The sequence below is a fragment of the Haemaphysalis longicornis genome, unplaced genomic scaffold, assembly GCF_048455015.1.
Source record: "Haemaphysalis longicornis isolate Haplotype H1 unplaced genomic scaffold, Haemaphysalis longicornis Haplotype H1 scaffold_6, whole genome shotgun sequence".
Lineage (NCBI taxonomy): Eukaryota > Metazoa > Arthropoda > Arachnida > Ixodida > Ixodidae > Haemaphysalis > Haemaphysalis longicornis.
Window position 1 is genome coordinate 210,436,563 of NW_027526407.1, and position 24,941 is coordinate 210,461,503.

General features: G+C 49.2%; 1 protein-coding gene and 1 pseudogene across 1 annotated transcript in view; one reads left to right on the forward strand and one right to left on the reverse strand.

Annotated features, from left to right (window-relative positions):
* Positions 1–18,208, reverse strand: part of LOC144143464 (uncharacterized) — a 38,828-nt pseudogene extending 20,620 nt beyond the window's left edge.
* Positions 6,393–24,941, forward strand: part of LOC144141338 (acetylcholinesterase-like) — a 77,739-nt gene continuing 59,190 nt past the window's right edge. The window contains exon 1 of the mRNA XM_077672932.1: positions 6,393–6,549. The gene's annotated coding sequence lies outside the window, so the exon portion shown is untranslated. The remainder of the gene's footprint in view (positions 6,550–24,941) is intronic.

A 24,941-nucleotide genomic window follows, 5' to 3' on the forward strand; every position in this document is an offset into this window, starting at 1 on the left:
CTCGCTTGTCGTTTGACGTCCATTTTCTCACGTTCATCGAGGCTCTGTCGAACACCATTTTCGTCTCGTTGTACAGTTTGATGGCTTCATCGACTGTGTCCGCTCCGAGCATCACGTCGTCGACGTAAATTGCCCTCTGTAGTCTTTTTGTTGTTTCTGGAAATTCAGGAGTCATTTCTTTTAGATGGTGCTTAATTGTGGCTGCCAGTAGAAATGTGCTCGGTGTAGTGCCGAATGTCACTCTTGTCATCCTCCACGCCTGAATTTCGTCAGTTAGTCTTCCCTGGTCGTCGTGTTTCCACCACAGAAACCGCAAAGAGTCTCGGTCTTCCTCGTGGATGCTGATTTGCAAAAATGCCTTTTCCACGTCTCCGATCAGTGCAATCTTTTCTTTTCTGAAGTTTATAAGCATGGGCAGTATGTCCTCGTTAAAGTTCGGAACGGCTTCTAAATTGTCGTTTAGCGATCTGTTTTCCATCGTGCTTGACGACGCGTCGAAAACGACTCTGACTTTCGTGGTTGCTCGGTCCTCTCGTATGACTGCGTGGTGGGGCATATAGTAGCAAAGGGTATTTGGTTTTTCTGCTCCTTCCTGCACCTCTTCCGCTACCCCAGAGGTGAAATATTCTGAGATTGCCTCGTCATACCTTCTGAGAGCACCACTCTTCTTCAGCGTCGTTGTTAATTGCCGTAGCCTTTTCAATGCGATTTCTCTGTTCGTGTCCAGGTTTACGTTCTCTTTCCATGGCAGACCTACTGCGTAGCGGCCATTTTCCATCGTTATTTTCTCCTCGAACCCTTCGAACACCTTATCTTCGTTACTTGGTGGACCATGTTTCATTGTGATGCCGATTGACTCCAAATTCCAGAATTTCTGCAATTCGTCCTGTATTCCTTTATCAGTAGCTTCGACATGAAGTACCATGACTGTCTGGTCTTTTGTCACTTTCAGTTTGTTTTGAGTGTATGGTCCTTGCACTACCCATCCGAGCGTTGTTTCCGCAGCCATTAATTTGTCACCTATTCGTTTTATCTTTCCTGTGAAGAATTCCCAATAAAAATCTGAGCCAATTAGCAAACCTATCGACTTTTGCGTTCTTGTTTTATTGGTGTCGTCGGCAATTGCCAAATCTAGTTTCTTCATCTCTTCGCTGATGTCTTTGCTGGGTGCTGGCAGACAATTACGGGATATCACGTCTACTTTCAGTGCTTCGATTGTGATGGTCGAGCTCTTGGTTTGCAGCCCTACTGTTACTTGCACCACATCCATGGTCTTCACCGTTTCATTACCGCCAAACGAGCCAATCGTCAACTTTTCTTGTTTGATGATCTTTGCACCAATTGCTTCTGCTAATCCAGCTGCGATGAATGACCTTTGGCTGCCGCTGTCAAGTAAGATTCGTGCGTAGTCGCCTGAGGAGTCTCCTTCAATCCAAGCTACCGCAGTTTGAAGCAGTACGCACTGCCTTTCCTGCCGTTCAATGGCATGCATGGTGCAGGCCGTCGATTCTTGTGGCTGGACCATCGCGGCATGTTGTTCTGCTTTCTTTTCTCGTTTTGTCCTGCACATTGATGTCGCGTGCCTTCCTTTACACTGTTTGCATCGCACGCTGGCTCTGCAGACACGCGCAGTGTGATTTGGCCGCGTGCACCTGAAACATGCCCGGTTAGCTGTTAGTGCTGCCTTTTTCTCTTCCATTTGCATATTGCGCCGACAATCCTCAGTCGTGTGGTTGTTCTGTTTGCAAAATACGCACACTCTTTCGGATGAGCTGTAAAAATTTGTTGTCGTTCGAAACTGTCTCGTGCTTTCTTTTGACTGTTTTTGAGGGACCGTTGTTTGCTCCTTTTCTGTCTCCTCTCGTAAGTTTACTTGATGCCGAAGGAATTCAAGCAACCGGGTTAGTTCTTCTGCGCTTTTTTTTCCTGTTGACTCGTTTTGCTGTCTTTCTTCCCTGTTCCGTGTGTTCTGCGACAATTCCTTCAACTTGAACTCTACTGACAGTTCTGCTGGAATAGCCCTCTTCAACACTGGCATTAGCATTGGTGCATAGCACTCGGGTTTTACATCTAGGGATTCAAGGGCGAGCATGTTCACTTGTACCGCCTGGACCAGCCGTCGAAGATCTTCAATATCCTTTATTGATTTCACTTTTCGAATGTTTAGCAGCTCGTTCATGTGAATATCCACCGATTTGTCGTGTCTTCCATAAGCTTCCAATAGCAATTGGACTGCATGATCGTAGTTCTTTTCCGCGCAAAACTGTAAGCCTTCTATTTCAGCAGCTGCCTTTCCGTCTAATGACGCCATCAAATAGTTGAACTTCTGAGCTTTGCTCATGTTAGGCCTGTCGTGAACTGATGACTTGTATTGTGTCCAAAATCTGTTCCACTCAAGCATATTCCCGTCGAATTTTATAAGCTCTAGCTTTGGCAATTTGACCAACTCCGATTCATCTGTCCTTGCTCTGCACTGTGGGATTGGTGCTATCGGCGGGCTATTTATGTTGCTTGGGATGGACTCCACAATGCTCATTTCAAGCTTCGAGAGTATAGCCAATATTTTCATGTCGTATTCAAGGATTCTTTCAAATTCACTGTCCGCCACTTCGTCTGTTAAATATTGCTCCATTTGGTTATTTGCTTCTTTAAGTCGCGCTTCCATTCCCTTGATCTGTGCTTGCGTGGAGCATAACGTTGTCCTTTCGGCTCTCTCTGCTATTTGCTGTTCGGCTGCGTTGATTAGCTGCGTAATTTGCGCGCGTATCGCCCTCCTCTTCTTTGTTACTATCTCTTTGCTCATCTTGGAAGAGGGTTGTCGGAAGTCCTCTTACGTTTCAGTCAGCTCGGCGGATCCCGTTGATTCCGCGGGGGTCTCCTCGTTGTCTGGACCAGGTCGATCAGCTGCTCCGACGCCTCCGTCTTCTACGCTGCTCCAAGGCAGGCTGCTTGCTTTCGTGGCGTGGAGGTAGAAATCCTGGTCACGGCACCACTTGTAAACACGAGAGAGACCGGGGAACCATCTGAATCCTTTCTTTAATGGCTGCCAGAATTCCGATCGCGCGCTCGCGCCACGAGGAGCAGATCTTCTTGCTCTTCGTCTTCAGTGTTCATGATGGTGATATTTTACAATATATATAGAACGGCCGTTTAATTGACTAGCCATCTCTGGGATTTCCAGGGAAACTGCTACGCAAACTTGGGCACTTTCCAGTCCGGTAGCCGCACGACGTTCGCCCACTGTTTGCGGCGTTCTCCATCGCTTGGGAAGCTATAACGGCGGCGATTGCAAACAAAGGATGAATGCACACCAATGTATAGCAATACTAGTCAGCGGAATGATGCACTAACCGGTGGAAAGTGACGCCCAATTCCTTGGGTACCGATCGCGACTTGCAGCCTGGCACCGAGCATTGCGGCATTGTTAGAGCGAGCCGCTTCGCAAAACTGCTGCGGTCTCACTGAAGGCCGTGTAACGGTGTAACCTCGCGTTTAGGTTCACGGTCACTCGCTGCAGAACGGCCTTCTACCTGCCTATCAGCTGATTTCCGCCGGCCCGGCGCTGGCAGATGCAGACAAGAGAGGCGATACAGGACGGAGGAGGCGGAGAAGGTGCACCGAGAGAGAGGGAAAAAGAGTCCGCCATTCGACTTACAGAAATGGCGTTTCCGGCTGCGAAACACCACACACATGGAGGTCGGCCTCGCAGCACCGCAGCGGCCCCGTGCGGCCAAACGGCAGTGCATACTATGTATACTACAGGCTGTTTTTTCTCTTTGTTTCGAAGACGCCTTCATCCACGTTGGTGGTGTTGGTGAACGTTGTGCGAGACGCTGTCCTTCGCCCATCATAAACTCGCCTACGAACACGCCACGTCACGCTGAACAGCTTTAGCAAAGCGGCTAGCGCCCGCTAACGCTACGGCGGCGGGTTGCGGGACCCGACTGCGCGTGAGCGCGCGGACACGGCCAGGAGGGCCACCCCTCACCGTAACGAACGCGCGGGCTCAGCGAATCTGGATCGAACCCGCGGAACGATTGCGCATGTACCGAGTCGGGTCCCCGTACCCGCCGATCGTAGTATGGAGCAGGCTATGCTGGAACTCGATCATAACGCTGCGATTGTGCGGTTGCACCCGGTGCGCTCGTGTTCTTAAAGACGATAGTCTTTCTTGGGCTACTTAAACCCAGAAATTTTGGCCTGTCTCTCTGTCTGTCTGTCTGTCTGTCTGTGACTCGATTCAACCACCCGGCCAAAGCAAAGTAATGCCTGCGCAATAGTCTTATATAGTCACAGCTAAATCTACCCGTCTATGTCCGGTGTAAGGTTCATACTTGTCAACATTGTTGAAGAAGAACAAGACAATACGCAAATATGAGACAACAAATCAATACAGAGGTGATATTTGCAGTGTTCCTTTATAAAGAAATCAAACATGCTTGACTTTTGCGAAATTAAATACTTCATCAACTGCAGAAAAAGAATTCACTCCGCCGTCCCCTGCTGTCGCCCGCCCCACTATAGCTTCTGGCACCATTTTAAGAAATCAACCGGCAACAGTTACGCAAGGTTCCACTAGATAGGTTCCACGTTCTGCTTGCAACGCACGTGGAGTAGGGAAACGTGGTTCTATAAACGTTGAATTAGGGCGCCTCGATTAACGCGCGTCTTCGCCGTACGGCAGCGTTCGCATCGAAACACCCTGTTCGGAGCAGTGGAACGCGGGAAATTTAAAATGATAAAAGAGGAACAACATGAGAGGTGAGCGTGAAAGGGAAGGGAGGCATTTACTTCGCAAAAGCCGATAAAGACTATCGTCTTTTGACGACATTTGCAACGAAAGGAGCAGATACGCGGCCAATTTTTTTCCTTCCTGTGTTCCGTCTGTTCGGGCGCCGTTGCACATCTGCACCAACTGGCCCGATTCTCGACTCTCTTGAGCGCCATAATATAAGCCCCAGTGCACCAATTCCGAACGCTTCCTTGAAGAGATGTGAGTGGGTTTCACGTTATTGAACACTGCTCAATGCTAGAGGAAGACTACCGGAAATCCCCCCCCCCCCCCCCCCCCCCCCCCCCCCCCAACACAGACGAGATCTGTGTTACCATTGTGGCTCATCGTCATCAGCCTGTCTACGCCCACTGCAGGCCTCTCCCATAGATCTACAATTATCCCGGTCCCGTGCAAACAGCGACCAATTTATCCCCCCAAACGTGTTTATCTCATCTGCCCATCTAACTTTCTGCCGCACCCTGACTGATTCACTGTTACCCTTAATGACCAACTTTTAACTTGCGTTAGCATTTCCTGCCATGCCCACGCCATTTCTTCTTCATTTCTACGAATATGTCCTTAACACGCGTTTGTTCACAGATCCATTCCGCTGCCATCTGGTCCCTTAATGTTACACCTATCATCTTCCGTTCCATTGCTCGTTGAGTCGTCCTCAATTTTAGTTGAACCCTTCCAGTGAGCCTCCAAGTTTCTGCCCCATACGTGAGTACCGGTAAGACGAAGCTGTCATGCAGTTTCTTCTTCAGGGCTGCCATTCATTAACTGACAATGCAGTCCGCCCCCTTCTTATTATTCTGATAAACTCTGCCTTGTGGTTGGGATCCGGGGTCACTACTCAAGCTAAGTAGATATATTCGCTTACCACTTCTAAAGCCTCGCCACATATCTGAAAACGCTGTACTCTCCCGAGGCTAAATTTTTAGCGTTACTTTTGTTTTCTGCATATAAATTTTCGGGCCCACGATTCTAATCTGCTTGTACAGTGCAGTAATCATGTGGCTTATATTAAGACGGAATTAGGAAGTACTTTAGTTTGGGAGATCGTAAAGGTGTAATGGCTGGGAGAGCTATGCCACACTGGGTATGTAGTTTCAGGATTGAAGTGAGAGCACTGGAGAAAATGTTCCGTCGCGGTGCGCGATCGTAAGTTTACGCACCACGGGAGAGAGAGGGGGAATTGAACCACATACAATGACCTTGGGACGGCTGGGGGCGCCTTGTGATGGCAGGTGAGTTTTGTACGTGTTCACGAACGTTTTCTGCGCTTGTTGCGGGCGCATTTGCGGTGGTGTCGTGCGCTCCGGAGTCGTCTTGCCGGCTGGTTGCTGATATACACTCCTTTCTCTTGTTCCTCGGCACGAGAGAATGCTAGCCAAATGGGCTAGAGAAACGAGCCAGTGTGTAGCGGAAACCGCGCTGTTGTTCCTCCCACTAAAAGACGCGAATGCGGCGCAGAACAGCGGCTGGACGCCGCACAGCCGCAGCCGTGCCGTTTCCATTGCGTTTAACGGTGCCCCAGTCGGCGTCCCAGGCGCGTGTGTACTACTACGGACGCGGCCGGAGCTGCTGGCGATAGCGAAGGCGCCCCAACGAGGAAAGAGCCCTCAACGAGCGATCCTCCTTTCCGCTCGTCTCTCTCGGGCTGCCGTTTTTCCCCGTCGTGCGACCAGCGGCAGCCGGTTGTTGTGTGTGCCGCCGCCCAAGCGCAAGGTCGCGTCCGACTGCCGTGCATCGCAGCACTTCTTCCGTCCAAGGTGAGCTGGTGGTGTTGGACTCGTGCTTGTCGTGTGCACCGCATGCACACCGGTTGTCGGAGACGCAGAATATATTGCCGGGGCCTATTACACTATTACACACCTGTGAGCGGCATCATGGGTTTGAGTCAACGCATTCGTTCGTGACGAAGTGAACGCGACCGGAAAGCTTTCATTCTCTTGCACACATGTGGTGAGATTGTCGGCGAAAGCAAGCGCCCCGTTAGTGTGCTTCTGGCGTGTGTGCACTGTAAAATTATTTGTACCCTTTCTGTCTATAGCGTAAAACCTTATGCTCTTACAAAAACACAAAAAACACCTCTTCAAAGGATGTTATAAACTGCAAAACACCCTGTAAAATGGTGCTTGTATTTTTTTTTTGCTAGGGTAGAGTGTGGTTGTACTATATAGACCCCGTAAAAGGGCGTTTTGTTGTGTTTTCAAGAGGGTGTAAGGCTGTTGTTTAGAGACAGTAAAAATTCCCTTTAAGTGTCTAAAAGATTTTACAGCTTTAGCTGAACTTCTTGGGCGAGTTGGTGCGTGTTTGGGGAACAAACACAGGCTTTGCGCGAAGACAACACACGTGTCCCGTCCTTCCTGTCTGTGTTGTCGCTTTCGTGCAAAGACCGTGTTTGTGCACCATTTTACAGCGTAGCGGAAATTTTCGAGAAATACTACACTGGCTGATTGATTGTAGGCTTTAACACGACGACGCAACGCAGGCGATGAGACGTGCCGTAGTGGAGGGCTCCTGATTAATTTTGACCACTTGGGGATCTTCTTTAACGTGCGCCGAAATCCCGAACACATGGGCGTTTTTGCTTTTCGGTTCCTTCAGAAAAGCGGCCGCCGCGGCCAGGAATCGAACCCGCGGCCTCGTGCAATACTACACTGGCAACCCGTTCCATGTGATCATTGCAGCGTCGGTTCGAATCGACTTTCCCGCTCGTCACGACGTCAACGCAACGGGAAAGGTTTGGTGCTCTTGCGCACATGTGGTCAGGTTGTCGGTGAAGGGAAGTGCCTGATAATGAGCTTCTGGCGCTCGTGAAGATCAAAAGAGAACACGAACATATGAAGTAAAACACGAAAAATCGATGAATATGGTTCGTGGAGGTCATGCAATGACTCGGTTCTGGTATATTGTGAGAGTCACATTTCGAATGTTTGTGACTGTGACGGAGCCATGCGACAACTTCGCTTGCATCGAAAGACATTGCGTAATTTGTGTACTCCAGCTTACATTTTCGCCTTCGTATTCCAATTGCGCATGACTGCGCAGTAAGCGATATGCGACTGGCTTCACAACAGGAGCTGTTTTCGTAAAATGCAGAAATGACCATGGGAGCGATCTGCCGGTCTTGGCGAGGCAGGCTCTTTCACGGACGCCATGGGATCTAACAAATCAGGCACAACAAACGTGCCACCGCACATCGCTGTTACAATTAGTAACTCATGTGCAGCGCCCCTACGTGGCGCTGGTAGTTTTGTGTTCAGCCGTGCATGCCTGGCCATAGCCGCCTGTGTGACGCCGTTGTGTCTACTCTCCGCCGTCCTCTGTGGTGGCGCCCTAATCCCAGGTTCTCCTGTGTTGGCGAGGGCATGGTCAACAATAATGGGTGGTTTTTTAAAAAAAGTTTTAAATGCCCTTTGGAAACAAAAATATGTGTTGTATTAAGGATACTTTGGCTCTAGCACTGACGGGGAACTCCTTATTGAACAAAAAGAGTATAAAAGTTGAGGAGGCCTGTCACGAAGCAGACAAATAAAACGTGACTGCGGTAGTTACAAAATAGATAGTCTTTCTTGGGCAACCTTGTTCGTTCGCGAATAATTTAACGCAAAAGTTTTTTTTGCGTTTCACTTGATTCAGACAGAAATGTTACGGGTGAGTTCGCTAGTGGGTTTGGGACCCACTGGGAATTGATCGCTTATTCGGTATCTGATTGGTGATGGAAGTGAGTGAATTGATTGAGTGTGGCGAGCTTAGTGCATGCTGAACGCTTATTCTAAGCTTATACAGGGGCTCAAACACTGAGCTAAAGCCTTGAGCTAAATCTTGAAGTCGTCATTCTTTTTGAGCAGCCCGGCATTGGCGATTGCCGCGTCGTCAGTATGTCTACTACATGCGCGATGGCACCATTGAAGAAATGAAGGGAGGAGCAGAGTGGGCGCGCACCATTTGGGATTATCGGCAGAAGGAGACTGAATGGACTCGTCAGTGAAGAGGGTTTGGACTTTAATTTAATTCGTATGACTCAATTACCACTAAACACCGAATCAAGCGTGATTATTTTTCACATCAACTCCTATAGAGCGCGAGAAAGGTTAACTGTCTCTTATCGCAATGAAAACCATGAGGACATGGATACATTTTGTTGGGAAACGCTCGTAGCGAACCCAAAAGGGCGAGCGTGCCGGCGGGAACAGCACACTGAACGTTGTTTAGTAGTTCTGCGACGTCACGCATAAAGCTTCGGTCTTTAATATTGGCTACTGAAGTTCAAGCTCGACGTTTGCGGACTTTTGTAGCTGGAAGACGCCTTCGCGTAGCAGACGACGCCGAGGTGCGTTTCAGTTCACCTCCGCCTGAAACAGCAGTTCGCATCGGCATGGCCATAGAAAAACCTTGGAACTTGGCGCCCCACAGTGAACGGGCTGCTGTATAGGATTTAGGGGCGATAGAGCGGACACGGCACACCGCTAGTGGCCGGTTTGGCAAAAATAAGGATAGTTCGTTGTGGGTAAACGGCTCGGAATGTTCTCATGTCTTTCGTGGGCCTGATGGCCTACTTCTGTTCGCGGTAGTCACCGCCTACCGCCCGGCCATCCGTACTTCTGCACATCTAACAATTGCCGTGCAATCAGAACATTGTTTTCGTAATGTGGGCCGACGAGGCGATCGCACATGGTTGGAGGCGCCCATGGATGTCTTGCATTCGATTTAATAGTTTTAAAGCAAAATTTTAGTTTCCTCACTGATGCGTTGTACGCTAATACGCTCTGCAGGAAAGCCATCTTTCCCTCAAGATGATGAAATATAGTGGGCCCGGTGAAGTGAAAAAAAAAAAAAAAACCGCTTCCCTTGGCCGGAATTTGGCTTGTCGCGTTATGAAGCCGGCGTCTGTCCGATTGCGCCCTGGTCGAAGAGAACGCCACGCAGCTGGTTCCGATTTGCGCCGTACACCCTGAACCCAGCCGTTAGTCCTACGGAGAGCTCACCCGAGAGTTGCTGTGCTGTGGGTATTCTAGAAAAGTGGTGCGTACTTGCAGAGTAGCACGTACTCGCAGTGTGGGACCGGCTAACCGAAGAGTCCACCACGGGAAAGCTTCGCGTTCAACTATCGTCGTCGTTCGACGGAGGGGTGCACGCTTCTTTTATTACGGGGAAAGTATTACACCGCGTGCAGTCTCTGACCGCAACCACCACTGATCAACTACCACGATAACCAGAAAAAAAAAAGCATCACTGCCCTTATACCATCTGAAGCAAGATCACAGTCCAAGGAGCACATGAAACAAAACGCGCTTGTTTGCAATTGGCGGTTGAGCAGATACTTTCTATCTAATTACCTGAATGAAACTTGAAATGAAAGAGTTTAATTCCAGCGAACAAACGCGGGGTTTTCCGTTTCTCTCCCGCAGAAGTCCATGTATTGACAGCAGACGGGAATTGTGTGACGTTTACATCTCCCCTGTGAACTGCGTAGTTATGACAAGTAGATGCAATCCGGCGGAATGGACGTCTGAGGGACTAATTGTCGTGCCATTTGTTGTTGAGGGGTGGTGTGGATAAAACGGGAGTTGCAGCCGCTTTCCGCAACCGTACTCTCTCCGTAGACGGCCACATATTGACAGCAGAACGGAATGTTGTAACATTTACATGGCGAGTAAAAGTAACTCGGCTTAGTGATAACCTTCTTCACTGCATGCCACTACCAGCATGCTTATTACCCAAGATACTTGCATTGCATTGGGAGATGCAGAGCATTCACCAGAAAGTTGACTTTGCCACAAGATTCAACTTTGTCGTAGGGACTGTTTTCTGCCCACACTCTTGACGAACACAGTTTTGGTCAGAACCTAGCCTTTAACAGCTCTGCTGTAACAAATATGTGTACCAGCTGTTCAAGTAGCTTCCAAGACAATCCAGCATTGGAAGGTGCGATCCTCTCAGTCGAACATCCAACGCCCGTGTGTACGAGATTTCGGCGCACGTTAAAGATCCCCAGGTGGTCAAAATTAATCCGGAGCCCTCCACTACGGCGCGCCTCATCGCCTACGTTGCGTCGGCGCGTTAAACCCTACAATCAATCAATCAATCAGTCGAACATCCGGACACCTTTTAACATTATCCGTTCAGGTTATTGTGCTTATCGAAGAACTTGAAGTTGCCAGATTTGGACAACGCCGAAGAACGCTTGCTCAAGGGCTGAGGCACCGCGCAGACGGGGGCTGATTACAGAACAATACTTTTGTTATCTCTATCCTCTTAAACAAAAGCGCGCTGGCGAAGACACGATCAGCAGCGCACGCTGCCGGTGATAGCGATGATAGCGCTGCCGCTGATAGCGGACGAGAAGAGCGCTGTTTTTTGCCTCGAAAATCGCCCTGGACCCCCAAATGTTGTTGCAAGCATATCAAAGCGAACCTTGCTGTGCCTCGCTGATAGTGACTGCCCCGTCACCGCAACGCACTGCAGGGAAGCAAACTTTGCACATTGGTTTCGCGAAACGACGATGAAAATGATGATGATAAGCGAACGCACATCAAGAGCCTCAAGAAAAAGAAAAAGCACTTCCCGCCGTAGGGATCGATTTCATTGATTGTGGGGTTTAACGCGCCCACGCAACGCAGGCGATGAGGCGCGCCGTAGTGGACGGCTGTAGATTAATTTTGACCACCGGGGGATCTTTAACGTGCACCGAACTCTCGTGCACACGGGCGCTTTTGCTTGTCGCCTCCATCAGAAAAACGGCCGCCGCGGCCGGGAATCGAACCTGCGTCCTCGTGCTCAGCAGCACAAGGCCTTAGCCACTGAGCCAACGCGGCGGGTTGGTAGGAATCTTCTTTTTATTGCGGAAGTTTGCTATTCAGCATAAGGGAAATTAAATGTACAGATACACCCCGAATTCGCAAAGGAATCGGAGCAGGGGGCCATGATGTGGTCCTTGTATCCAGGCCATGAAATCTGGCGGACGTCCGGGGTGCGGGCCGCAGGTGGCGATGTGCACAGCGCGTAGGCTTCGCAGAGCAGGGAAACTCCACACCAGGTGCTCTGCTGTAGCCTGTTCAACTGGAGCGGGGCAAAAGGGGCAGGTGAAGTTGAACGGGGCATGGTATTGACGTGGCCAAAACCTCGTCACAGCGGGCGTGAGGGCGACTCCCAGGCGAAGACGTCTGAGCAGGACCTCATCTTGGTGAGACAACCCGCCAGGGAGATCCGTACCGCGTGGGGGTATGAGAGCGCGCGCGGTGTGCCGTAGACGTTCATTTCCACTGGCAAGGCGAACACCGTTTGACGAAGGTGCAAGAGGAGCTGGATATTGCACACGCACGTGGTGTATTCCGGCATCTGCAGCCTGCATTGCGGGGTGGCTATTCCGTTGGAGCCATGACACGCGGACACGACATGGATAAGTGTCCCCTATGTCCTGGATTTCTAGCAGAAGTTCGTTGGACGTGAGAGTATTACGAAGCTCTCGTACAGCTGCCGACGAATCAGTCTAAATTGTACACAGTGGTGAAGCATGGTTGATTATCAACGATGTATGTAGCAGAGCATCCCGCACTGCAAGGAGTTCTGCCTGTGTTGACGGCCACTTCTCCATTGTTATGTAAGTGCAGGTCACTGGATCGGGAGCCACAGTAGGGCAGCGTAGAGCGGTATGAAGTAAGGTATCGGAAGCACTGGCGTCAAGAAACATCAGCGTAGAGGAAGGGCTAGCAATGTCCATAGAACGTGGAATCGGAGCACCAACTGTCCGGGGATGAATACGGACAACGGGTCGTGTATCCGTTAATTGGTGGAACTTCCATGGGGGCCGCATATTGGTGTTTTATAGTGGTGGGGCTGGTGAACCGGTCATGTACGCTGCAAGAGCGGCAGAATCAGGGTCAAGGGCTTGTTTTTGGAGGCGGGCTTGTCGACGCTGATGCACTAGCTTATCAAACGTGTTGAGCTGCGCTTCCTGTTGCAGAACAGGGACGGGGGTGAAGGCTGGAAGACCAGTTATAGCTCGCATAGCCGAATTGTTTATTGATTCGAGTAGTGCCCAGTCTGACTTTCTAAGAAAGTGGAATTGCGCTTGATAAACTATGCGAGGCTGAAGAATGGCTCGGACAAGCATGCGGGCCATCTTGGAGGCCGCACCGCCGGATTTTTGAGACATGCGACGGAACAGATGCAGCGATTGTGAAGCTTGATGCTTTGTAGAGCGAATCCAAGGTTTTGCACAACCAGTGGCCGTAATATCTAAGCCCAACACCCGTAGGGTAGATGCTGTTGGTATAGGCGTGCCTTGAACCGAAAGACGGATAGGGGAGGCTGCCTGGCGCCGACGGCCCCATCCGTTGGCCACGGTGAGAAGGGTTGTTTTGTTAGGAGAGAGCGTGAGGCCAAGATACCTGCACCAAGAATTGGTTTCATCTAGAGCTTGTTGCAGGCGGACACTTTGGACGTGAAGGTCCTGGTGAACAGACCATACCGGGATGTCGTCTGCATAGATGATACTATAAATGTGTGGAACAGCATCAAGTCGCCAGGCAAGAGGTATCATTGCCATGTTAAAAAGCAAGGGGGCCAGGACAGATCCCTGAGGCACACCACGGCAGGGCTGGAAGGAACCTATGGGAGATCCGTTGAGGCGTATGGAGAATGTGCGGTTTCGTAGGTAGAAGGAAATGAAATCACATAGGCGGGATGGCAGGTGACGGAGATGAAGTACCGCAATGACGGTGGCGTGGCCAAGGGGATCGTACGCTTTGTGAACGTCCATGCCCAGCACAGAGCGAGCACGGTGGGATCGGCCGCCAATAAGGATCATCTCGGAGAGGTGGCCCAGACCATCCTTTGCACCAAGGTGGGGACGAAATCCAATTTGGCACGGGTGGTATAGATGGTGCTCGTCGAGCCACCACTGAAGGCGTGTGGCAATCATACGTTCCAACAGCTTCCAAATGGTCGCCGTAAGCGCTTTTGGTCGGAGGTTGCGGATGTCTGTTCTCGGTTTACCGGGTTTCGGGATAGTGATAACATACGCTTGAAGCCAGGCCGGGGGGATCGTACACGTGAGGCAAACCCGGTTGTACGCCTCTAGGAGTCCCTGCAGCGAAGAATCGTCGAGGTTCTTGAAAGATTCAAATGTTACTCCGTCAGGTCCGGGATCTTTGAGGAGTGCAGCCGTGTCAATGGCCGCGGTTAGTTCCGCAATAGTAAATGGTTGCTGCTTCCGTTGGTGGCGTACCAGCACCGGACGCAAGTGTGAACGGAGGGGGCATGATGGCAGGGTCCAAGTCAAAATCGGGGTATAAAGTATGGGCCAGCGTATCTGCAATTGCAACGAACTCTGGTTGGACGTCAGGAACGCTAACGCAGCAGGATCTGGGGATCGTGTTGATCGCTCCAAAGAATGAAAAATTGCGCCCACCTCCCCGCGAGGGGAACCCTGTGTAGATGCGACGCATCGTGGGGTTCACTTGGTGTTTCCGTTGGATTGATTCCGAAATCGCGTGAAACGTGTCGGGAACGCGTATGATTATTATGTTTTATGGTTATTATTGTTTTATTGGCCAATCTCTCTAAGTGGTATGCTTGGGGCTTCGCTGTCGCGACGACCTTTACTCCATCATTGTTGTTGTAAGTGGGAGCTTCTTTTCTTTTATTGCAAGGGTTAATCATTGCCCGATCATGCGTTGTATCAGTAGCATCTTGACGTAGTTTGAATGAGTCAAGGATATAAGGCGCTTTCGTAGCATTAGATTCTGTCTCGGTTTTGTGGCGCAGTGGGAAGAGCACCATGTACCTCGCGTTCCGCCCACAGGGTCGTGGGATCGAAACCGGGCGCCGCTAACTATTATTTTTTTTATAGTGTAGGGGGAGGGGTGTGGACGGACAACAACGCCGTATGGAGGGACGAGGCGAGTGAATGAGATGCAGTCGCATCTAAAATGCGCCACATGGAGCGTTGTCCAGACGGAGGCCCTAACGAAGCCCAGATGTCAAGCCAGCGCTGGCGGGACAGCCGGCATTCATGGTGACGAGCCGTGGCTGTGAGCTGTTTAAGGCGGATTTGGCAAGTCGGAGAGTTGGGATTGCGACAAGCAAACACTTCCGCCTGGCAGCGCTGCGTCCACAGCTGAAGGAGGCGCAAATCAGGGTTAGGGCGGCTCCCGTCAACCCAGTTTACAGTTGTAGAATCTTCAAGAGCCCTTTCTATGGATAATAAAGGGTCCTCTTTGAATGCTGATATCTGCCTAATCGACTTCCGAAACTCGCCCCACTTGATAATATGGCATTTACGACGTAGGCGACGAGAGGGCGATATCGAGGTAAATGGGATGATGGTCGCTTCTTCAGCAGTCTGGCTCCCGCCGTCAAGTAACGGCCGATGGACCAAGCCACCAAGCTAGGTCTGGGGAACGTGGAGGCATATGAGTAGACGTGGAGCGGTGAGTTGACTGGGTCGTGGCATTAAGTAGAGTGAAGGGAGCATGCTCCATGATCTTGAGGAGATCTGAACCTCGCGCACTCGCCATGTCATAGCCCCAGGCTGGGTGCGGAGCATTAAAGTCACCGGCGATGAGGATGGGGCAACCGGGATGTTGTGCTCGTATATGCGAAATCTACCCAAACCGAACACGCGGGGCATGACCACTGCGAGGACGCACATAGCAGGATACGAGGATCACTGCACAGTGACTTAGTTGAACTTTCACCGCAGCAGTTTCTTGCCACGGGGAGCACCAACCTTGAAGGTCAATGGCTTGCTGGGGAAGGCGCGTGAGGACATATACCACCGCTTTACCCCGTGGCGTTGGTGGGGCGTTGCAGTGGTCAATGATTGTTGAAGACGCATAGCCGGTAAAAAAGGGGATACGGGGTAGGGCATTCGCTCCCTGAAGCAGTAGCGCCCATGCGCGAAGTGAGCCTAGGCGAAGGCGTTCCTTAAGTTCACCAACTTAAGTTCACCAACCAACCGACAGGTCCATTGTAGTATAGTGTCTTTGCGTGTAGTTGCAGGTACGGCAGGTGCATAATCTAGCGGAGGCATGCTGCAAGAGTCGTGGTTAATATGTGTAGCTGCTGCACCACGTAGTTAAGAATAGAGCGAGCGTCGGATGCTGACGAGATCGAGGCTGCTGCTGGTAATAATGCCGGAGGAGGTGGAGGCAAGGGAGAAGTTGACAGAGGAGGTATAGGTTCACATGAGCTCTCCTTTGCAGCAGCACGCCTTAAGCGTCTCGGTTCCAGCAACTGGGCACGACGAGCGGTCAAATTCGCAAGCTCCGTTTGTAATGCTTGGAGGCGAAGAAGATTTACCGCGTTTCATCATCATCATCATCATCATCATCATCATCATCATCATCATCATCATCATCATCATCATCCTATCTACGCCCACTGCAGGGCAAAGGCCTCTCCCATTATTCTCCAATTACCTCGGTCTTGTGCCAACTGTGACCAATTTATCCCCGCAAACTTCTTGATCTCATCTGCCCATCTAACTTTCTAATGTTACACCTATCATTTTCCGCTCCATTGCCCGCTGAGTCGTTCTGAATTTAAGTTGAACCCTCTTAGTGATCCTCCAAGTTTCTGCCCCGTAGGTGAGTACCGGTAAGATGCAGCTGTCATACACTTTCTTCTTCAGCGACAATGGTAGGCTGCTATTCATTATCTGAGAATGTCTGCCATATGCACCCCACCCCATTCTGATCCTTCTAATTATCTCTGCCTCATGGTTGGGATCTGGGGTCACAACTTGGCCTAAGTAGATATATTCGCTTACCACTTCCACTGCCTCGCCACCTATCTCAAACTGCTGTGCTGTCCCGAGGTTATTGATCATTACTTTAGTTTTCTGCATATTAATTTTCATGCCCACGGTTCTACTCTGTTCGCCCAGTGCGGAAAGCATGCTTTGCAATTCGTCTCCCGAGTTACTTAGCAAGGCAACGTCATCAGCGATGGCGTAGAGGTAGAACACCCGCCTCGCGGGCAGAAGGGCCGTGGCTCGAATCCCGGCGCCGGACAATTCCCACCGGATTAAAAAAAAAATCCGCGTATTGATGGAATTGCACAAAGGGGCTTGGGGTGCGGCCTGACCCCGGCGACCATCGCCGGTAATGCACTCCCTCACCAGAGCAGGATTGGCCACCCTGGTGTAGTAACGGCCACAACCTCCCATGAATACGCCAATTACCGCCTTCAGGGCCGGGGAATTCTGGTCGGCATTTTGAAGACGGGATCGCTGACGATGTCGACGCAGTAGCACCAACTGGCTGTATGAAACCGAGTTCATAGGTGGTGTGGCAGAGTCCGGTTCTGGTACGTGATCTGCAATATCGTCGTCGTCATTCGAAGCTAGGAGTTCGTACCGGTTTGAAAGCGGCAGCCGTTGATCAATCTGGGACCTCGGGGAGCTCTTCACACGCGCACGTGGCTTGGCGTTAAGCTTCGTCGGGCACGTCCTGTCTGTGAAATCGTGATCATCAGACTTGCGCAGGCCACAACGAAATTAAGGGACATTTTCATTTTCAGTAGTCGCGTTCGGAGTCGCCGAGGTTTGAGCAGGCGGTGGATTTGGGCAAGAGGTGCGCATGTGACCCTGTAGCAAGTATTGGTAACAAAATACTGGCCTCGTCTTGTAAGGCCGAGGGCGAAGGATGCATCCATTGTATATGAATCGCACCGGTGGTTCCGGAGGACCAAGAACAGTCACGAGGCATATACTACGACTGCCAAGATTCCGGGCTAGGAGCACTTGGTGCGTCTCGCATCGGATGTTGTCCCGGAGCACGTCGGAGGGCTCACCGACATCGACGCCCGAGACAACATAACGGCGTACATGAGCACCACCTGAGTACCACCTAGGAGGTAAGCCTGTACCGGCAGGTGAACTCCGGGGGAGACGGGTATATGAGTGAGACTGTAAAGCTTGTGAACTGCCTCTAATCACGCTACCCACACAGAAATTGAGTTGGTGTCTCGGTGGAAAGTGTAGCCATTGTGACTTTGAGGATGCAGACATGCTGATAGCGTCTGTAGGAGAGCTTGCGTGGTGATTGGGCGGATGCTGAAATTCTGCTTCGGCTTGATGGCTACCTTGAAGGAAGCTGGTTGACATCTTTAGTGCTTGATGGGAGGCTAGCGCGATTCAGGCGGCAGGGCGCCTTACCGTCAGAGTGAATACGGTTGCCTGCTGGAAGGTCCATCGGGGCATTAGCATCCTCAGACTGACGCGGCACTAAGCTTGAAGGCTCGGTGCAAAGGCGTTTGTCGGGGGGGTTCAGCAGACTCGCCAGTGACATTACTGGGCTCTTGCGGCACAGGAGGGTCGCTGCTAGCATCCATGGGGCAGCTGTCGTCGCCCTGGGGCGTCAGAGGCGTCGATGTTGGAAGGGCGACGTTGGACACCACTTGAGACGCCGGCTCCATTTGCTTAAGCAGCTGGTCTTGAAGTAGCGCCTGCTTGCGGGACCCAAGAAGGCCTTGCGCGGAACGGCACCCACCGCCCGAAGAGGAGGTTAGGCCAAGCCGCTGCTTAGAGGCGATGCGGTTGTGATGCTTGCTTTCGGGGAGATTCCCGGGGCAGGTAGTAGCCCTTGACGGCGCCAGGAACGGGAGGTTATCGCTGGCACTACGGAAAATAGCTCGGAACGTAGAAACTGCAGGAAATCGCGTCGAAACACGGAGCCGAGGAAAAGACACGTCGGAACGGCGGGAATCTGAATCCCTCGCGTTTCAGCCGGCGCCCATACAATTGCAGCATTCCGAAAAATCGAACCAGCTTGGATTGTGGACTTTGACTCCGGTTGCATGGGAGGAAGCTTCGCGTTTGAACTATCTCCTTCTTAAGAATGGGGCTTTGATGTTCTTTGTCACCACTGTACAGGGATAATGAAGACACATTCTAGTTTGTATGGGAATAGAGTACTGGCCTTGAAAGCCGGGCCCGAGGGCGTTACCCAGCACTTAGTCAGTGTCCGGGGCTGACTTCATATCGTGTGGCAGGTGCAAGTGACGGCGCGTGAGTAGAACAGGTACACACTGGCCATGGAGAGCGCTGATTCTGCGGAATCTCTGGCCCGAGGTGTTGTCAAGTCTGCCCGTGAAATTAATGCGCGTTAGGATACGAAAAAACCCATAGTGAAGAAAGATATCCAAAAGCAATGTAGTAGGAAGAAGTATTTTATAAGTATCGCCACGCACGCGATAACACATTTGTTTTCAAAGCAATGTACATCTGAAATGAAGATTTGGCGAGATCCACTTTTGGATACTGTTGGGTGTCTAGGTGGAATTGGAGAGAAACATGTTGAGCAACACTTTGCCGGCTCGTGGCAACGGAGGGATGCCTGTTAAGAATCCCTGAAGGATTCTTAACCGGCATCCATCGACAAAGCGTCTCTTGTCGCTCTTATGGCGAAGTAACCGCTGGGAAGGAGCAGGAGGGGTGGGGTAGTGGAAGGTGCGATGAGTGTGTACTCTCCTGTGGCGCGGAATGTGGGTCTGGTTAGCTGTGCAACTTGTCTCATGGCCCGCAACCAACGAATCCATACATATCCCTTGCAGCGGCGAAATAGATCAACATCGGAGAGGATTTGCTGCCTAAGGGCATTTTGAGATGATGGGCGTCTGAGCTCCTCAATTACGCCGGAGTCAGGCCCCTATACAAAATATGCAATACCATCAATCTGATATATATATATATATATATATATATATATATATATATTACCCTCAAGGCTAAGGGCATTACAGAGGGGAGTGGGGGTTCATGTAGGGGGAGCAATACAACAAAGAAATAAATAAGTGCAGCAGCAACAACTAAACATGTCCACTTAACATCTGTTACATTGTTAATAATGCAGTGCGGAAGCGTTCGTTATCTTGAATGCCAGCAGTTGGTCCGGGAAGGGGGTTCCATTCGTTTGATGTACGAGGAATGAATGACTGAAAACAAGTGTTAGTGAGGCATGTCATAATGCCTACTTTGTGTGGGTGGTCAGTGCGGGACGAAACATACGAGGGTGGGGAAATGAGAGCTGTGCGTAAAGAGGAGTTGTGGTAATAAATTTTCTGGAACAAGCAAAGTCTACTGTATTTGCGACGAGTAGCCAGATGAGGTAACTGCAAGGAATTTTTCATGGGTGTAACACTAGCTGTTCTCCTGTAATTGTGAAGAATGAAACGCGTGGCGTTGTTCTGGACTAGTTCTAATGATTTAATGAGAGTTTAAGAGCTGGGGTCACGAATAGAAGCTGCGTATTCAAGTTTTGACCTAACTAATGTTTTGTATAACAGTGTTTTTAATGAGACCGGTGCGGAACGAATGTTGCGGCGTAAGTAGCCTAACATGCGATTAGCGCAGTTAATTAAATTCTCAACATGCAAAGACCAGGTTAGATTATCACAAATATGAACACCTAAGTAGCGATATGATATAACGGTTTCGAGTGAGTGAGTGAGTGAGTGAGTGAAAACTTTATTGCATAACAGCCAGTAATCTTAGACGTCGGCCAAGAAATAGCCCTTGGGCTCTAGCAGCGTCTTCGGCCAGCTGAATGGCCCAGACTTGATCCGCTGGGTCGGAGCTGGGCAATACGGTCCGCCATTGCTCTACAGTAACGATGTTGCCACCTAACGTTGTTGCCTGTGGACAGGCCCACAGCATGTGGGCTGTCTGCCCTGTCCTTACACCGGTGGCACTTGTCAGAATATTGCCCAGGGGAACAGTGACTGTACGCAACGGGGTTGGGGTACGAGTTGGTCCGCAAAAATCAAATACGTGGTGAGCGACTCAAAACCTGTTATTATTAATTACGCAAGGGGGCGCATCTCCCCAGAGGCATCTGCATTCTAAGGACTGGGCTCAACAACAGTCAGCGTTCGGGCAAGATATGTCTAATATGGGCACCTGAACACTCTGGCCTGGAAGGGAATGAATGCGCGCACGACGCCGATCGAGGATTTTCTGACCGAGCTGGTGACGACAACAACACTCATTCACTTCGCTGTCCGGGTAGGGATCGCCTTGTGTCCTACATGGACATCACTAATCATTACAGGCTAGAGCGGGCCCGCTTCCCCACGGCTCATCGTATACCCTCAGTAAATGGCAATTTGTGGCTTGGCGACTTCTACAGACCAACGGTTTCGAGTGGCGTATTATTGAGGTAGTAAGCAGGGGAATAATGCGTCTACCGTGAAACATGCAAAACTTTGCATTTAGTAGTATTAAGTTCCATTTGCCACTTTAAGCACCAATCTGATATGGCAGCGATACCATTTTTTAATACATTAGTATCGTTAACATCTTTTCTCTCACGGAAAATAACAGTCATCAGCAAAAAGGTGGATGATAGATGAAACACGGTCTGGCAAATCATTAATATATATAAGAAAAAGAAGTGGACCGAAAACGGAACCTTGAGGTACACCTGAGAAAACGGGACTAAGTGAAGATTCATGGTCATTGCACGTTACAAACTATGAACGGTTAAGTAGAAACTGCTCGAACCAGGCCAAAAGATTGCGATCGAGGTTTAGTTTGCTAAGCTTGAAAAGTAGTAGTTTATGGTTTACCTTATCGAAAGCTTTAGCGAAGTCTAGAAAAATACAATCGGCACGTGAACGACGGTCCAAAAAGACATGAAGTTGATGGGTGAAGGATAGCAACTGTGCCTCACACGAAAATGTTTTGCGAAAACCGTGTTGTGCGCAAGAAAAAAATGAGCTAGAATAAAAAAACCTTACAAGATGAGAAAAGAAAACATGCCCTGGGATTTTACATGGGACATTTGTCAATGGGATGGGGCGGTAATTGTAAGGAGACTCTTTACTTCCAGATTTGTGCAGAGCGACCACCTTCCCGACCTTCCAGTCAGACGGTAATTCGCGAGTATCCAGTGACTGTTTGTAAAGTTTAGACAATATCATTGATCAGCACATAAGAGTGCTTTTCAAAAACTTTGTGGTGATTAGATCGCTTCCGGGACTACATGAAGGTTTTAATGATTGAATTATTTTAGCAATGCCGGTTGAATCAATCATAATAGGATCCATTAGTAAATAGTTATAGGATACTTCGATGGGCAATGAAAAATCAAAAGGCGTGACAAAGTTCCACTTGAAAGCAGCGTTTAACATATGAGGACACTCTTAATCAGGTACAGTACAACCATTACAATCAACTAGGCGAATAGAAGCATCTTTGTTAGGTCTGACGACGCGGCAAAATTTCTTTGGGTCAGTTATAAGCATGGAAGGTAAGGTGTGCTGAATGAAAATAAATTTAGCGCTTTTTAGTGCACTTACGTAGAGGGAGTTAGCAAGATTATATTAAATAATACGGTTTTCGGACGGAAACGGCTTCATCGCGCGGTAGAGTCGTTTTTTGCGATTGGACAGTCTTTTAAGGTTAATGTTAAACCATGGCGCGTTAAGGTTTGAAGACAGCTTGCGTAAAGGGATATATTTGTTTATCAGATCACGAATTTTCGATTTGAACAAATTCCAATTTACATCCACCGTGCGATTATCGAATTTATTCAAGAAAAGGCTAAGAAATCTGCACATTTTATTATTTATGGCGTTTAAGTTAGCTTTATTGTAATCGCGAATAAGGTTAGTGGTATTAGCTGATTTTGATACTGTAATGTTAATATCAAAAGAAAGTAGCAAATGGTCGCTTATGCCAGGTAAGTAAGAAACCTCTGACACAAGCTCTGGATGAGTAGTTAGAAAAAGGTCAAGAGTATTAGCACTATCATTAGTAATTCTTGTTGGTTCAGTTACCATCTGCGACAAAGAAAAGATTGAACAAAGATCGAGAAATTCCTTGCCCTCAGAAGAATAAGCTAGAGATACAGGAGGGTCATGAGACCAGCATATACTCGGGAAATTAAAATCGCCTGATAGCAAAATACGTGCGCAAGGGTGTCGCATAGAAACATGTTGAAGTGCATCATGTAGCTGGGATACAAAGCTAGAAGGATAAGAGGGCGGGCGGTAACAAACACCAACTACAAATTTGCGGTAGCCAATCTCTACGCCTGAACACACGGCTTCTAGTTGACTCTGAAAATGAATAGGGATATATATGTATGTATATATATATATATATATATATATATATATATATATATGTATATATATATATATATATATTGTAGCAAGTATGTAGCGCAAATGTACGAGCAATTGTGAACAGCATAAGACATCACGGGCAATTCTCCGTATGTGGCTATGCTCCGGATCACGACGAAGAAGAGGACGCTCTCGTTGAAGCTCAGCCTCGCGATAAGCTGGTTGTCTCGGCTCGCCCCTGCTGCGCTGACGCCTCGTTCACGAATAAACGGGCCCATCCTTCTATAGGAACGTCGAGTATCTCCTTTACAATATATATATATATATATATATATATATATATATATATATATATATTTATATATATATATGTATATATATATATATATATATATATATATATATATATATATAGGGAGAAATAAAACTTTGAAGATGGTAGAGAACAAAAGAAAACAAAACTTCGAACAAGGTAGAAACCACGATTGTTATTTGCTGAAATGTTGGCAACAATCGTGGTTGCTACCTTGTTCGAAGTTTTCTTTTCTTATATATATATATATATATATATATAAAATCCAGGGTGAAGTAGAACTTTTGAAGATGGTAGAGAACACAAGAAAAGAAAACTTGAACAAGGTAAAAGCACGATTGTTGCCAACGTTTCAGCAAAGAGACTTTTGCTGAAACGTTGGCAACAATCGTGCTTTTACCTTGTTCAAAGTTTTCTTTTATATAGATATTTTTATATATATACACCTGTTATGAAACTTGGAGGCTCACTAAGAGGGTTCAACTTAAATTGAGAACGACTCAGCGGGCAATGGAGCGGAAAATGATAGGTGTAATATTAAGGGACAAGAAGAGAGCGGAGTGGGTCAGGGAGCAAACTGGTGTTAAAGACATATTAGTAGAAATGGACGTGGGCAGGGCATGTAATGCGAAGGCAAGATAACCGCTGGTCATTAAGGGTAACAGAGTGGATCCCTAGAGGAGGCAAGCGCTGCAGGGGGCGGCAGAAAATTAGATGGGGAGATGAGATCAAGAAGTTTGCGGGGATAAATTGGTCACAGTTGGCACAGGACCGAGGTAATTGGAGAATAATGGGAGAGGCCTTTGCCCTGCAGTGGGCGTAGATAGGCTGGTGATGATGATGATATATATATATTGTCACGAAGCCAGAGACGACGCAGTTGTCTCGAAGGAAAACACGTTTATTGGAGTGAACTTGTGCTCCCCTAACAACTCAAATATTACACGGGCGGCGAAGCAGCAGTCAGCAAAGTGACGTACTCAAGCGAGCGTCGGAGATCGAATGCATGGCGTCTGCTCTGCAGGCTTTTATCTTTCGGCGCAAGTGTTCTGGAACTGTCGATTCACATCCAGAACATTGTAGATCACAGAAGATTATTCTGGGCTAGCGACGTTAGGACTAAACAGTCTGCTTATCTAAATGTGATAGCCCGTGCGGCATAAAAGTAAAGAATGAAAGACGCGCTTCGTTTGGAACGCAGATAACACAGCTGGGCGTGGCCGGGCAGTAAAAACAAACAATAAATAAACAAACCCATACATGGTTCGCGGCATTACCCCCCCCCCCCTCTAAGAGTGCATCGACCCGATGCTAAAATAAAAGACAGTCCGAACAAACAACAAATAAAGTCCGTCATCTTGCATAGTAAGGTTTCAAGCGAACCACGCGGACGACTTCGGGCCGCGTGCGTCGTCGTGATGTTCCGGAATCACCATCGGGGATCACCTCGTAGGTAAGTTGGCGGACACGTCGTAGAATCTGGTAGGGTCCGAAATACCGTCGCAGAAGCTTCTCACTTAGTCCGCGTCTACGGATGGGAGTCCAAACCCACACACGATCCCCAGTGTGGTACTCGGCGTCTCGGCGTCGGAGGTTGTAGCGCCCGGCATCCACCAGCTGCTGGTCCGTTGTACAAACTCGAGCCAGCTGGCGGGCCTCCTCCGCACGCTGAAGGTATCCTTGGACGTCGGCGTTGAGTTCGTCGTCTTCTACGTGCGGAAGCATGGCGTCGAGCATCGTAGTCGGCCGTCTTCCGTAGACACACTC